General features: G+C 39.5%; 1 protein-coding gene across 5 annotated transcripts in view; it reads left to right on the forward strand.

Annotated features, from left to right (window-relative positions):
• Positions 1 to 17024, forward strand: part of igf2bp2b (insulin-like growth factor 2 mRNA binding protein 2b) — a 91120-nt gene that overhangs the window by 16079 nt on the left and 58017 nt on the right. Inside the window, exon 1 of one of the 5 annotated variants that reach the window (XM_052126055.1) lies at positions 8075 to 8097. The exons of the other annotated variants lie outside the window; for them this stretch is intronic. The gene's annotated coding sequence lies outside the window, so the exon portion shown is untranslated. Of the gene's footprint in view, positions 1 to 8074; positions 8098 to 17024 lie in introns of those variants that run through there. 5 annotated transcript variants of the gene reach the window in all.

Here is a 17024-nt window from a genome sequence, read left to right on the forward strand (position 1 = left end):
ACCTACCTCTGTTCAAGTCGCAATAAAAAAAGAACAAATGAAGATAAAATAAAATCGTTTTTTTTTTTGCCTAAAAGCAGAGGCCCAGATCTTTATTTTGATATATAGCATCTTCATATATTCATGGAAGAAAATATTCTGCGGGCCATTAAAGTTTAGCGAAAATAGTCAAAAACCCTGGCGGTGGCTGGCAACTTTTTTTTAAAAACGCTGGCGGGGAAAGAGTTAAGAAGAGAAATAACCTACCTTCCTTTTTATGGGGTGCCCCAACCCATTCACATTCCATGTGGAGAGTGACAATCCACTCATAGTAACATTTGACATTTTGACATATAAGAAAAAATAGATTGTGTGTCAAAGACAAGATTATAAAGAACACATTCCAACATCAGTGCAACAATCAAACCCTGAACATCACCTAAAAAAAAAAAAAAAAAAAAAAAATTGGCCAGAATTGTTTGGGGCCAGTCTCCCTCCACGGATCGCCAAGCAGGAACCCTGTGAGCTTGCTCGATTTCCAGCTTATGGCCTGCTATGACGAACAGAATCGGAAAGAGCCCATCCAGGAATTTCACCGTATCCGTATTTCACTCTTCTCCCTCAGAAAATATAACGATACGGACATTATTCAGCTATGGTCCTCCATGTCTTCCAACTTCTCCCAGACACACTCCAAATCCACCTTGGTCACTAGCGGATAACCACATCAGTACATTTCACCTCCATGGCAGTGATGGAACAGAGTGTATCAAATCTCTCTGGTTTATGTCTTTAATAGTATGAAAACTAGCAAAGTGCGCAGAGCTCGCCGTTCACACATCCGATCCCTGCATGGTGTCACTTGACTATGCACCAAATCTTAATCTTTCTAGTTATAATTGATTTTGGTTGCACAATAAACAGTTTTTTGGGATTGTATTAATTTTGGACTCTTATTGCCTCAATGCATGTACCCTTTATAATAAGGAAAGACTAAGAATTATTTTATCTTTCTATAATTGATTTGAGAAAAAAAAAATAAAAAAATTGCTGATTAAATGGTTATCAGCCCTTTCCACCATTTTAGTTATTGGTATCAGCAAAATCCACTATCGGTTGACCTCTAATATACACTGGTGGCCAAAGTATGGAATAATGTACAGATTTTGCTGTTTCGGAAGGAAATTGTTACCAAAGTGGCATTCAACCAATCACAAAGTATTGTCAGAACATTACTGATTTAAAATATTGCACCATCACTATTTGAAAAAGCCTTTTTTAATTTTTCTCCCCAATTTGGAATGCCCAATTCCCAACACACACTAAGTTCTCGTGGTGGTGTAGTGACTCGCCTCAATCCAGATGGTGGAGGAAAAATCTCAGTTGCCTCCTCATCTGAGACCGCATATCCTTGCATCTTATCACGTGCCTTGTTGAGCGCGTTACCGCAGAGACATGGCGCGTCCACACACAACTCACCACGCGCCCCACAGAGAGCGAGAACCACACACATTATAGTGACCATGAGGATGTTACCCCTTGTGACTCTGCCCTTCCTAGCAACCAGCCCAATTTAGTTGCTTAGGAGACCTGGCTGGAGTCACTCAGCAGGCCTTGGATTACAGGGGTGGTAGTCAGTTTCAATACTCACTGAGCTACCCAGGCCCCCGAAAAAGTAATTTTTGATCAAATCTAGACAGGCCCCATTTCTAACAGTCATCACTCTAACACCTTTTCCTTGAGTAATCATGCTAAATTGCTAATTTGGTACTTGAAAATCATTTTCCATTATGTCAAACACTGCTGAAAGCTATTTGGTTTGTTAAATTAAGCTTAACTTCTTTGTGTTTGTTTCTGAGTTACCACAGTATGCAATAGACTAACATGTCTACAGTCAGAAGAAAAGGTTAGAGTGGGCAAAGAAACAGACTTTGGACAACAGATAATTGGAAAAGAGTGTTATGTATCTTAACCCATTGAGTTTTTGTGGGATCAGCTAGACTGTAAGGTGTGTGAGAAGTGCCCGACAAGACAGCTACATCTATGGCAAGTGCTACAGGAAGCATGGGGTGAAATGTCACCTGAGTATCTGGAAAACTGATAGCTAGAATGCCAAGGATCTGCAAAACTGTCATTGCTGCACATGGAGGATTTTTTGATGAGAACTATTTGAAGTAGTTAAAAGAAGTTCAGATTTTTTTTCTTCAAATTGTAATAGTAATTTTTCACGTTATTAATATCCTGACTATATATTGTGATCAGTTGAATGCCACTTTGGTGAATAAGAGCAAAATCTGTACATTTTTCCAAACAGTGGCAGAAGTAGTTAGAGTAGTATGGGTAGTATGCCATTCTGAACTCATCGTTTAGAGTCTCAGCCAGACGTCTGCTTTTGAATCACTCTCGTGGTGCTTTGATGCATATGTCACGGTGACACTCTGAGGGTGCCAACTAAAGTTGGACAAAATTTCTAACTGACATGCGCTGCTTCAAGTCAGGCGTCAGTCGGTTTGCACAGTGCTGCATGAAGTCAGACACACCTATTGTCAACACTTGTGAAATGCCTGGACCCTGAGGACAGAATCTCATCCGCATTACACCAGTAGAGGGGGTATTAAAAGATTACACAGATAACCCACCGACTCTCTCTCACACTGGCCATATCCATTAGTACCACTTGTGAATGTTCTTGGGTACTGTGTGTGGTGTTTGCAGTCTTTGTTTCTGTCTTAACTCTTGCTCTCTATCTTTCTTTCCTTCTCCACCTGTCTCTTTATTTCACACACTCTCTCGCATAAAGTGACATGGTAATATACAATGCCTGTGCCCTATACCTAATGCTGTTGATTTGGGGATAGAGAAGTTGTTGCTATGGTAACCCCATAGCTGGAGAGTGTGGCCATATAGGGAGGTTGCCTGGGCTTTTGTTATGGATGGATTGGAGTATACTGTAGAGTAACAAAACAGCCCACTGAGACCAGCTCACTGAAGAGAGAATGTACTGTGAAGATTTTAATCTATAAGAACTGTGAGAGAGGTTGTGAAACCAAATTAAAAATGTGTTGAGCAAGAGAAGAGAGCAGAACACTCCTTGTGTAGCTATGGGTGTCGGCTGATCAACAGGTTTTGTAGCATGTTTTGATTCAAATGGAAAAAGCAGGAAGAGGTGAGAGAGACATAGAACAAGATTGATACAGAGAGTTAAACTAAAGCAGCATGGTGTCAGGGATAGAGATGGCAATCATAAGGCATTTTATAATTTTTGTTCAGATTCCACTTAACAATTCCCCAATGAATCATTTATCTTATTAATTTTATTATTTCTGAGTATGGCTGGGCGATATGGCCAAACATATTATCCCTACCATGTCAATATTGATCACAATATACATTTCAAACCATTAATGGGAATGGAAATGCATTCCATGTGTTTTTTAGACCTTAAGAATAAATGTAAACATAATTTGTTTGTTTACAAGTAAACTCCACAGGGTAAGCTACCATTTAATTAGAATTTCAAGAAGTATACTCAGTTTAGGATTTAATACTACATAGTGGGTGTCCAAAGTCCAGCTTTAGAAATAGAACAGAATTAGGCCCGCAATGGAGAAATGATCTGAAATTCATATTCTGGGCACTGGATGTTGCTATCACGTGCAGCTGCTATTCACAGCGGATCGTCTCCGCTAGTGCGGTCTGTTTCGTCACCAGCTTCATTCGTTGGTAGAGTTCAACAGGAGTTTGGAACACTCCTTATTTCCAAGGATGAAGTGCCCCGCAGAAAGAATGATGCATTTATTTAATGATTGACATCAGATTAGATACATTAGTCATGTACTTGTTCTTGTTAAAGTGTCCCGATACCTCACATCACACATCTGTGTAGAGCTGCTGTTGTGAGAGTGGCTGAACAGAGTTTGTTGAAGTGAGCATACTGTTCCAGAACATCCTCTGTAGCACTGGGAAGTATACTGTAATCAGTTGGTTTGTTGTAATATTTTGTTGAAACAAGAAAATTGATCGGGCTTCCCAGAGCCATTTGAGTGAGGACACTGTACTGAAGAAGAGAGCGCTTAAAACACTTGCACATGGACATCGACAAAATAAAATGAGGCACAATAATTTTGATCTAATTAAACTTTTTGAAAAATAAAGATTAATTCCTTGCATCACTACGTCAAGTGATAAAATGTAATCTGATTCTGATTATTGTGATGGGTGTAGGGCCTTGCCCAATCAAAATGGCAGCAGAGACTGCATGACCCTTTGTGTGACCTCTTTTCGCCAAAACGTCATTGTCTTCTGAGTATGTTTGACTCTCCTCATTCTAATGAGTCGAAGGGGCTTCTTAGCCTCATTACTGGTTTACATGACAGCTGGGTTAGATAGCCACTAGTCTTAGCCTCAGACAGCACACCCACGGATCACCTACAATCCATTCTCTAACCATCTGATGATTATAGCACACATAACTGGAAATGGCTGGTTTGATGGAACTTCTGTGAGTAGACGCACACAGGATGTTTTATCAGTCCGCCTGTCAGCAGAGTTGTGTTCACAAAGTTCCACGTTGATAGAATGATATCTTCAAGATGAAATAATGACAGAATTTTCTAGAGGTTAGTGGCATAAAATCTTTTAAAGATATTCAGAGTTACATTTGAGGCATGTTGCAGAAAGTAAAGCGGAGATCCACTAGCTGCATTTTCTGCTTTGTTTAATTTTGTCTGTGAAATTCTCTATAATTTTTTCTGTGGTGTACTTAGTAGAAAATGTGTAGAGAGTTACACATTTTCTACTATTCTCCCATGTCTTTTTTATGGCATGATACATCCCCGTAAACCCCGCCCCTAAACAGAAATATCCCATTGTGACAAAACTGACTGTAGTTGGTTGCTTAACATGTCAGTTAGATGGCTTTTCATGTCTAAATGGGTGGTTTTTGGAAGTTACCGTTTACAAACATACGCTCCACCCTGCCCCTTCCAATATTTCAGAAAATAACCCACATAATTTCCTCACTGTAAACTATATTCCTTTATAAGAACTTGTATTGACATTAACAGACAGTATTACACTCTATAAAGCTTAATTGATTATTAAAACTGCAGCACTTCCTATTTCCACCATTGAAATCTGCAGCTTGAAAGAACCTGGAAGCGTGGGTTCCTACGTCCTGTGATAATTAGCGAGAAATATGGGTGTTTCATCTGTTGTCAAGTTAATACAGCTGTTGTTGTGTCGTACGTCCATTAATTCTTTCGTTGTGGTGTTGGGATTTTGAGGAGAGTGTGTATGATTTTGTATGAACATACATCAATCACTATATCAGTGTATTACTGAACGATAATAAACTGTAAAAAAGTCATAAAGACAAAGCGTGAACAAAACCAGCATGCTGTTTCTCGTAGATGCAGTTGAGATTTAATCTAAGCACAAACCCAACATTTCGAACAAAATTATTGGTTGTTTTAATGGAGTTCCTGTGTTAGTTCAGCTTCAAATGTGTGTGCTTGTCATCTTACCACACTGCATGTTCAAATGAGACAGACACACTAAGGAAGAGCTGTGAAGTTCTCATAGTTTGGTATGTAATCACTTTTTCAAATTTTTCGATCGGAAAGTTATTTCATTTTAAATCCGCACGTAAGTTTAAACATCTGTTCGGTGGGTGATTGACTGATGAGAGGTGGTGCTTTGCTGCTGTCCGAGACATATCAGGATGCCATTTTAAACCTCAAATGCGATGTGGTTTTTGACTACCCCTGTATGTGTTTTTTGTGATCCAATCACAAAACGTTTTGCACCCTGTTTACAACTATATTTAGTGCTGATCTTTGCGATCCGATCATCCGAAACACGTCTTATTACCAGCTGTAAACAGGGTCTTAAAACGACTTCAGCCAGAGCTAGGGAATGCTGTAGATCAACTTCCGGTGGAAGTCCCACCCACATTTGTTTCCCCAGTAAGGAATTCCTCAGGAATAAGGTGGATAGAGCCCAGACCTATGCTGCCGCTAGCCAGCTAATACTTCCTAACCGGCTGATTCCAGTTAGCCAGTTGTGTGTATACCGAACTGCTTGCGGTTTTAGCAACATGAACTTAATTGGCTAGATATACAACACAGACGTAGTATCGAAAATTACTCAAAAGTTTATCATCGAGAACATTTTATCACCCAGCCCTACTTTTGAATACACCCTCCCACACATATTTTAACAGATTTTCACTGTAACTACTTAAAACTTCAAAACAAAAGCTGTACTATTTTTGGTAATGCAAGATTTTGTTTTTTCACATTTAATCACATAGATTGTAATTGCATGGGGAAAACTGTGATTGGAATTACAAGTTTACAATAATCACAGTAATTACAAGTAATCACGTTTAGATCAAATAATGTTGACAGGCCAGCTAAATTTGACAAGCCGTGAAATACTTCTGTCATAACTAAACGCAAAGCGGACTGGTACATCTTTGTCTTCACACCACATTTATCAATCGAACCACAAAAGAACCCACAAATGAATCGCTCTGAGGTGGTCTGATTACGGTTCATTTGTGGGTCTTTTAAGAGGGGTCTGAGATCTTTGGGGTGAAAGCAACCTACTGTAGTTGTGAAAATGCCCTCAGACTTCAAGCTCAAGATTCAATTAAAATATAATTTCTTTGTCATGGCTATGTAGATTCAGTAGAGCAGATCCACCCCAGTTTAAAAGCTGTGAAGAGGACATTCTCTCACAGTGTTTTATTGCAATCTTACATCCTCCTTGGTGGAAGAGTACAGTCGATTAAAGAACTGTTCAGGAATGGTTAATGGAATATCTTAAACTTATTTTTTTGATTCCTAACATTAATCAGGGTGTGTGGATCTTTGTGTGTGTGAGTTCTGTGTTAATCTTAGGTGGTGCTCTTCATGCTGATGACTTAGGCTAAACAAGTGTGGTTGCATTTGTGTAACTATATGTGTCTGTGTGTAAATGCCAACACTTGAGCCACTAGCTTGTTCTGTATGCAAGTGTGAGACTGTGATGTATGCCAATCACTTTAGAAGAGTCACACACATGTACTAGGTCAGCTCTTTAGGTGCTGAGCTACAGGATATGGACACACACACACACACACACACACACACACACACACACACTGTTCAGAGGATGAGGATGAGGATCAGGTTATGATGAAGTTGCTTCAGCCTCTTGTGAATCATGTGATATACTCTATATAGTATATCACACAAACTATAGTGATCTAATAGTCAGGTTAGATCTTCAGTATATGCAATATTGTTAAAACATGACTACAGATGATTGTTATTTCATTTCTTTTTGCATCCATCTGTGCAACCTACAGTATACTGGCACATTGACAGACAAATGACATATTCAGTTATATATTTATGGACAATAATCACAGATACTTGGCTAAATATGGCACATATTTAACACATGTGCATATGTATTGGAGGGTGGGTCAGGTTTTACCTACATTGTGGGGACCAAATGTGTGTATTCGACACAATGTGGATGTGTTGGACATAGTTTATGTCTGTGTACGTGCCGGATTGTCTCTTTTTAGCCCCTTTAGAAGTAAGTAGATGGATCGGAGTCGGCTGAGTATAGGTGTGTGTGGAGGCCTTGTCTGTGTCTAATAATCCCAATCCCCTCAGATTAAAGGATGATGCTTCTGGTGAAGCGCTGCTTGGCTCAGACTCCAGCCATGTTGTGTCCTGGAGAGGGAATGGGCCATGCATGAAGTGCTTCTGTTCGTGGGTTTTTACAGATCAAGAGACTGGAACAAAGGGCGTTGACATCACAAGATTGTGGAATTCCATCAAGTTTCAGTTTGAATTCAGGTGTCTGGTCTGGAAGCACTAAATCGGTGGTTACTTTGGACTGAATCTGTGATAGCTGTAGTAATGAATATCTTAGAACCTAGTTCCCCCTCTGCTGTGGTTCAGAGGCAGTGCTTACTGATTCTGAAAAGACAAAAAGTGTTCTTCATTTTTGCTGTTACAGTTGTTGGGTAAACATTTTAAGAAAGCAACACTTTCTAAAACGTTCTTGAGCTGTGAGTCTTCATGATAACTGGGACCATCACCGCCAAGTTGGACAAAGGTATCCAGCAGTTGTTCTCTTTTAGCATACTGACAATCTGTTAATAATTACTATTTATGTTTTAGAATTTCTAAATGTGTTTTAGAGTTTCTCTCTTCACTTGTTTGTTTTCAGTGAGAAGATGAGGCAAGGTAAACATATTTATAGGCAGGCTAATTTCAGTATAGGTTTAAGTGCGAGTATAACTTTTTGGGATATGGTCCTTAAACCTAATTTCTATCCAGGGTTGGGGAGTAACGGAATACATGTAATGGGATTATGTATTTTAAATACAAAATATTAGTAACTGTATTCAACTACAGTTACAATTTAAATAATTGGTAATCAGAATAAAGTTACATTCAAAAAGTATATTCATTACTGAAGAGATTATTTTGCATTTACTGTAATTTTTTTCCTTTAATATTTAGTCTTATTCAGTTGGGAAAAAAATTAGCCATATAAATGAAGCACTAGACAGTGCGTTTGAACAGTGGTGAAGCATTTTCTTATGATGTGTGGCATTCATATGAGCAGACAGAGAAGTTAGTTTGAAGTTTGGAGTAGTAGAAATAGAAATACACCTTGTGTACATTGTCATATGAACATGTATCTTTATGCTAAGCCAAAATGCTCTTTTTAGCCATTTTACATGCACTTGTTAAAAAGCATGGTCAAATATTTTATCAAGAAAATGAATGTTAGAATATATTTTGTTCCCTCTAATAAGACCTTTCACAATTGGACAAAAATCTTATTCTTGATGACAATCCTTAAAACCAGATTAGGTTGCTTTATCTTATGTCAACATAAGTATTTTTTCTTACTGTACTGGCAGATTTTTTTATTGTCAAAACAAGTGAAAAGTGGGGCCTGGTTAGCTCAGCGAGTTAAGACGCTGACTACAACCCCTGGTTGAAACAAGTTCAAATCCAGGGCATGCTGAGTGACCAAATTGGCCTGGTTGCTAGGGAGAGTAGAGTCACATGGAGTAACCTCTTCGTGGTCACTATAATCTGGTTCCCGGTGGGGCACATGGTGAGTTGTGCATGGATGCCACAGAGAATAGCGTGAAGCCTACACACGTGCTATGTCTCAGCAGTAACGTGCTTAACAAGTCACGTGATAAGATGCATGGATTGACCGTCTCAGATGCGGAGGCAACTGAGATTCATCCTCTGCCACCTGGATTGAGGAGAGTCACTACGCCACCATGAGCACTTAGAGCGCACTGGGAATTGTGCATTCCAAATTAGACTCGGCAAACAAAAATGTGTCCACAGTCCATGGATAATGGCACTTTCTGCCTGTCAATCATTTTGCAAGTTTTCATAGTATAGTAGTTGCAGTGAATTATTGAGGCAAAATGCATTTTTTTTGCCATGTTGTTCATAACAGTTGTAAGTTGAGGGCGCAATTTTGCAGCTGTTGTTTTTAACAACCATTTCTGCTTTCAATAAAGCTAATTTTGGTATCTTTTGAGTCTGGTTTTGGAAAGAGGGGGTTTGGCTAATTCATCGGCTCAGTCTCGTGGAAGCAGAATGGCTGAAATCGCTTACAGCACATTTAAAGCTGTACCATAAATTCTAGCACCAACAGGGGATCTTTGACCAATGGAAATGGAATAGTTCACCCCAAAATTAAAATTCTATCATCATTTACTCTCATTTATGCTGTCTCAGTCTTGTATGACATTCTTTCATCTGCAAAACACAACTAAAGATCATTTGATGGACATATGGGCACAATTTCCCAAAAAAGACATAGTGGCAGACATAAAGGTAATCTATACAGCTTGAGAGAAACAGACCAAAAATAACTCTTAAAACATCTGCTGTCTCAGAGGCTCGATTGTAATATGAAGCAGTTTAATAATCACACGAACATATCTTGATCTTGATGTTAGTTTGATTAATTGTGCAGACTTGAAGGATTGAAATGAATTTAGTATAATGCTCTTTAATGTGGTGGCCAAATAAAAAGTGCAAATCACAATTGTGAATATTTGATACATCCTTAATGTAGCCTTAATGTAGTCATTATAATATCCACATAAGATATATGATTCTGAATATATATAGAGAGAGGTATGAAAACAGATAGGAATCTATATATGCTTGCACACTGCGGCACAGGCATTTGTGCACAGAAATACAGATTTGATGCTAGGGTTGGGGCTAAATCATTTTAGAGTAAGCACATTTTTTAAATAATGTGCATTTTCTTTGTCAACACTTAAACACTAGTAGCTGCTGTACAAGGCATCTAAATGATAATACACACCATACAGCTCATAAATAATTGACTGAGGTATGCTAAATGCTACTGGATTAGCCACTGTGGGCAGCGGGATGCTGCTGTGTAAGAATAGCACATGTTGAATGCAAATGTAGTAAGTAAATGACCAGGTGTACTTGTGGAACGTGAAGTAAGGCAGTGAATTCTGTTTCTGGCTCAATCACATTCAGTGAAGGCACAACAAGGGTCTCAGAAGGGTTTTCAGAATTAAGACCATGTTGACAACCCTCGTCATACTATTTGAAACCACATACACTGAATTTGAAGCAACAATGCCATCACACCAATCTGGAACATGGAGAAATGCAGAAATTATAGAAATTGGGTCATGAAACGAGAATGATATACAGTGCCTGGCCAAAACAAAGTTGCTTACACTTACATTTCATTGGATCGCCTTTAGCTTTGATTATGGTGCACATTTATCATAGCATTGTTTCGACAACCCAACACACACTCACGGTGAAATCGTCAGGATTCGTACGACTTTTCTAAATTTGGCTAATTTGTATGGGGGGTTAATGCTGGGGTGTTTCTTCTGAAGTCCATTATCACCTCAAATGTTTGAAGCATGTTCAGCTCCAGGTTGTTTTGGCTGCACTAGGCAGCCAGCTGTTCAACCTCCCTTCGATATGCAGACTCATCGGCATCTTGGATGAGGCCAACAAAAGTAGTGTCATCTGCAAACTTCAGGAGCTTGAGAGAGGGGACATTGGTGGTGCAGTCGATGGTGTATAGGGAGAAGAGTAGTGGGGAGAGCACACATCCCTGGGGGGCCCAGTGCTAATCGTACAGTTGCCCAGTCTCTCTAGCTGCTGCCTGTCCATCAGAAAGCTGGTGATCCACTGACAGATAGAGGTGGGAACAGAGAGTTGGTTTAATTTAATCAGGAGAATAGCTGGGATGATGGTGTTGAAAGCCAAACTGAAGTCCACAAAAAGGATTCTTGCATAAATCACTGGTCTGTCCAGATGTTGCAGGATATGATGCAATCCCATGTTGACTGCATCATCCACAGACCTGTTTGCTCGATAAGGAAATTGAAGGGGATCTAGGAAGGGTCCAGTGATGTCCTTCAGGTAGACCAACACCAGTCTTTCAAATGACTTCATGACCACAGATGTCAGAGTGACAGGTCTGTAGTTAAGTCCTTTGATCTAGGGTTTCTTTGGGACAGGGATAATGGTGTAGCTTTTGAATCAGCAGTGAACTTCACAGTGCTCTAAAGATCTGTTGAAGATCTGTGTGAAGATTGGCTTTTAAACAGACAGGTGAAATGACATCTGGACCGGATGCTTTCTTTGACTTCTGTTTCCAGAAGACCCGCACACATTCTCTCCACAGATCCAAAGTGCAGGTTGAGTAGCAAGAGGGGGGAGGAGGGGGGGGGGGGGCACAGGACTTGTTGATGTTTGTGTGAAGTGAAAGTCAGATTGGGTGTGGTGTGTGAAATTGGGCTTTTCAAATCTACAGTAAAACACATTCTGGTCTTCAGCCAGTTGTTGATTCCCTACAGAGTTGTGGGGTGGTGTCTTGTAGTTGGTAATGTCTTCAGGCCTCTCCACACTGATGCAGTTTCATTAGCTGTTTTTCAGCTTCTCAGAGTTGCTTCTTTTAGCCACTCTAATCTCCTTGTATAGTGTATTTTTGGCCTGATTATACAATATTTTATCCCCACATCTGTAAGCATCCTCTTTGGCCTGACGAAGATGCCTGAGTTTTGTTGTAAACCATGGTTGGACAGGAGAGTCGAATGGATTACGGGAGAGTCAAACCACTCTATAAAGACTTCTCCAGCACATCCTAAAGACTTTCAGTGGGGTTAAGGTCAGTACTCTGTGGTGGCCAATTAATGTGTGAAAATTATCCTGCATGCTCCCTGAACCACTTTCACAATTTGAGCACGATGAATCTTGAGCATTGTCATTCTGGAACATGCCTTTGCCATCAGGGGAGAAAAAATCCATTGATGGGATAAACCTGGTTATTCGGTACATTCAGGTAGTTAGCTGACTACATTTTATTGCCAAATAATGTTGCTGAGTCTAGACCTGACCAATTGAAGATACCCCAGATCATAACACTACCTCCAGAGGCTTGTACAGCGGGCACTATGCATGACAGGTGCATCGCTTCATGTGCTTCCTTTCTTACCCTGAAGCACACATCTTTTTGGAATAGGGTTGATCTGGATTCATCAGACCACATTACCTTTTTCCATTGCTCCACAGTCCAATCTTTATGCTCTCTATTAATTTGAAGTCATTTGTTTCTGATTAGCCTCGCTAACATTGGCTTTCTTATGGCCACAAAGCTGTTTAGTCCCAATCCTGTAAGTTCTTGTCACATTTTATATGTGGAAATGCTCTTAATTTCACTGTTAAACATAGTGAGTTCTACTGTCGATTTTTTTATGATGTGACTGTGAGTGTTTTAGTGATGACCTTTCACGATCATTCAAGATTTTTTTCTGGCAAATCTGATGGTTCACCACTAGCCTTCCAGGTTTTAGTAATGTGTTGGACAGTTCTTAACCCAATTCCAGTGATTTCAGCAATTGCAATTCAGAAAAAAGTATTGTTGCCAGCTGAAACATATTAATCACTGCAATAATGATCCAATCATAGGCTCTTAAGTATCTGCTTATTTAAATCCACACAATGATTTATTGGCAGTGTAGATGGATTTCCAAACTGCCAGCAAAGATATCGGGAGCTCCTAACCTAACCCTTTCCCTAACCATGATTGGAAGTGACACCCCCTTTTGGAGATTCTGCCCCCATTTGGAGATCTTTGGCCTGCAGCTATACCTACTTGCATGAAATCCCCAAAAAAATGTTTGAGATGCTAACAGATATGTAGCCATCAAGTTGTACATCATTGAAAACAATTATAGCTTTCAATGGCAGTGTTTACACTATTGGGCCAAATGAGGGCCTGCTATTATGGCAGGGCTATTTGTGTTCCCATAGTCACTTTCGGGGCTTCATCGTGCCTCCTCGGGGCCAACAGCCAAGCACACTGGCCCGCCTATTACCTTTAGGTTTCACTGAGTCAGATCAGAGGTTTCAGTACCAAGATACTAATTTCCCAATTTTTCACGTCTAGCTACCAGCTTACCTTAACAGGTCAGCAAAGAATGGAGAATTGTCAGTACTGGTCAATAGATCAGGGCTCCACTGAATATTTGGGCTGATCGACTGCATCTGCCAAAACGAAGACGTGGTTAAGCATATGATTTCCAAGATGTGTATCCAGTACAAAAAGTGTCAACAAATTGTGGATGCAGTATAAATCCTTGTTTTTTTAATGGGCTAGCTAGTCTCCAGAGTATGATACCTCAGCTTTAGTTTCCCTCTTGCTTGTGTAACGGGCGGGGTATGTGATGTTGCCACTAGGTAGGTGGATTAAAGGTGGGTTTTAGGGCAACAGTGCGAGATTATTGGCCTAATGGTGGGAATGCAGACCGATCTTGGTCTTGAGGTTCGAGGCTATTGGCCCTAGCTGATCAGTAGATAGCCCTGGCTCGCACTGGCCCGATAGTTTGTAGTTATGGGTAAAGTTATTATTTTTTTTGAGCCATTTGTTTTTCCGGTTTAAAAATGAAACTTGAAGCAACATCATAAAATATGAGTTGTCATTGGCAGTAGAGTAGGTTAATATGTCATTAATTTCTGAGTATTTCTCCACATTATTCATGAGAAGGAACACTTCCATCCAATCATTGGGCTGCATCATGCATAAACTCACATTAAAATGTAGATTTTAAAGTACACACAGATGTGACAGCGGTTCCTGGCCAGCACAATTTTAACAGCACTTGCAGAACATATATGAGAAGGGCTTTTGCACTCTGATATAGCATTACAGTGGAGGATTCAAATCACACGTGGATGTGACAGTGGTTCCTGGCCCAGATATGAGAGTGGACTCTTTTACTAAACACAGTGAGATCGGAATCACTTTTCAGATTGGACCGAAGTCCATTACCAGACCGGAGAGAATGTGTTTGTTCGCCGAAGTTCTGCTGCACACATTTCAACCACGCAGCAGCTGCTTGTTTAGAGACATACACATTCCATCGCATGATCTCCATACATCTAATCATCGACAAGATAACACGACGACTTGATGAACAATGATGAAAATGGAAATTTCAAAGTCATGTCAGCTCTCTATTTGGTTTCATTATATCATCTGAAAGTTACCCCCGCCCCTCTTCCCACCCACTACCGTCCCATCTTTTGATATCTTTTTACGCCCATTTCATTAGCCTTTTTTTTTTTTATGTCTTAGGTGTGAACAACTGGTGCTGAAGTAGGGGGGATTCACAACAATTTAAAGCCACAGTATTCTTATGGCAAGGTTCTTTTTCATTCTTTCCTCAGAGCCAAAAATAAGTTATAAACAGCTGAGCAATTGTATACTGTATGTTAGACTGCGGCCACGCAACTGGGGGAGGCATTTAGAGGAGCATTTAAATATGAGGGGAAAAAAGACTATATGCTAAACCTTAACTAATGTGACATTAAAATGTGTTATCAATGACTTTATGCCTAATTTTATGAGTAGAATTCATATGGGATAAGTAAAACTAGCTGTTGTAACCACTGATGATTTAAACTAAAACATATGCAGTAAATACGCAGAATGTCATGTTTACATTCTGCATTCATGGTGCTAATATGCAGATATAATATGCACTGGTTACACTCCGTTATTGTAATTTTGATGGCACATGAGTGAAACAGTATATCAAACAACCGAGTGAATGGGCACTTAAGAGTATTGAGTAGATTCGATTGCTTTTGTAGAGTAATTTAACGAAGAAGAAAAAACACAGCATGTTCTTGAAAATGTCTCCATGAACAATCGTGTAGATATAGGTACAAATATTTAATAATAAAAATATAGCTCGCTAATAACTGCACACCGGTATGTTCATGTTGATTGATCCTAAATGAACAACATAACCAGAATTAGTTGTCAGCCTCAAAATAATTGAGCTTTAAATAAATAAATAAATAAATAAGAGCTTTAGGTCACATCTACCAACGACGCAAAATAGGTGAAATCTTCCCGAAAGTTTGTGCTGGCAAGCTATTATGAACCACCGAAGCATACTCAAAAACACCTTAGTTTTGGGCAGATTTAGTTTGAAATGATGCCACAACCATTTGTTCTTCGATTTCAGATGAAGTATACAGCCTTTTTCATAACATTAACAAGCTGTAGGTCTCATCTTCATAATTTTTTATTTATTGCACACAGCTTGGTCCTCTGAAGATCTGTAGATGTTAAGGATTGGGCATGTGCCATTAGCAGAACTAACACAGCACACATTTTTTATGACTAAAAAATCCCAAGCTTTAAATAGGTTGGTTAAAAGTGTTATGCTGACAATTGAATTCAGACTTCACTAGCATAGACCCATATAATGAACTGAGGGAAAAGGTTCACGTGAATCAATCAGTGTATTAAGGGGTTAGTTGTGTCTTTGCTTTGATTTCATTGGCAATAGCTCTGACCGAGTTTGGCAGGAGGACAGAATTGACCCTGTCCACACTAACTAGAGCTGATGATGACTGAGACCTCCAGATTTGTTCCTGCTAATTAAGATGGCTAAATAGATCTGATTATGGTGAGGCATCAGTTGCTGGAGAGGCTATTTTTTCTACACTTCAAAGTATTGAGGGAGATTATGCCTACTGCTATTCTAAAGAGACCAGTCTCATTTCGATTGCTACTAAGATTTACTGTATGTGTTTCAGCCACATTGCCTGAGAGCAACCATTATCCACAGAGCTGACATTCCTTTGCTGTAACTCATAATACCATATTTTATTTCTTAAAGACCCATTGTGTTTCATTGGATAATGCACTAGCTCTCTTTTTTGGACTCTGTTTCCTTGCATATCCTTAGGATGCTTATGTGCTTAAGTGATTAAGAGACGAAGTGGGAAATCTGGTTAATTCAGCTTAGAGGTGTCTCTAGCCAGTGGGAGCCACTGTGGGACTCGGCTGCAGCCTTAAACATATCCCAAAAATGGCTAAAACTGGCTACAGGTGAAATTGAGCTTGAAATTGAAATTGAGTTACAGCAGGTTCTTTAACGGGGTTACACATTCCAGCTACTGTAGGGCCACTTTTTGTTTAGTTACAGATCTAATTAAATGCACCTAAACCAACTATGTTTGATGGTTGAGTAGTATATCTGAATACTCAATATTCATAAAACCTTAGGCAGTTGGGTTGGGTGGGGGGGTGGGGGATGACAGACACTACAATTAGTGCTGCTTTGCTCAATACGCTGTCAATCAGTTAATGCTATAGTACCCACCTCTCATGCTCTTGGAATCACAGCTGAATGAGAAGAGCTAATGGAAGTGGAGAGACTATTTAGAAAGTAAACAACAAACAGACGAGGACAACAACACTTTTGGTCATGTCCAAATCAAAATTAACTTGAAATTACATTAAATGCTAATAAGCTGCTTTTTAGTGAACACTCAAATTTGAAAGCACAGCTGCGTGCCATTATGACACTCGCAATGTTTACCAAAGAGTAGATGACTAATGTTTAAAAAAGAAGGTGACCAGATTAAATATAGTAAATTAAATATGCTTGTTGCTGTATAATTGTAGGTATT

This window comes from Xyrauchen texanus, chromosome 5 (assembly GCF_025860055.1).
Source record: "Xyrauchen texanus isolate HMW12.3.18 chromosome 5, RBS_HiC_50CHRs, whole genome shotgun sequence".
NCBI classification, from domain to species: Eukaryota; Metazoa; Chordata; class Actinopteri; order Cypriniformes; family Catostomidae; genus Xyrauchen; species Xyrauchen texanus.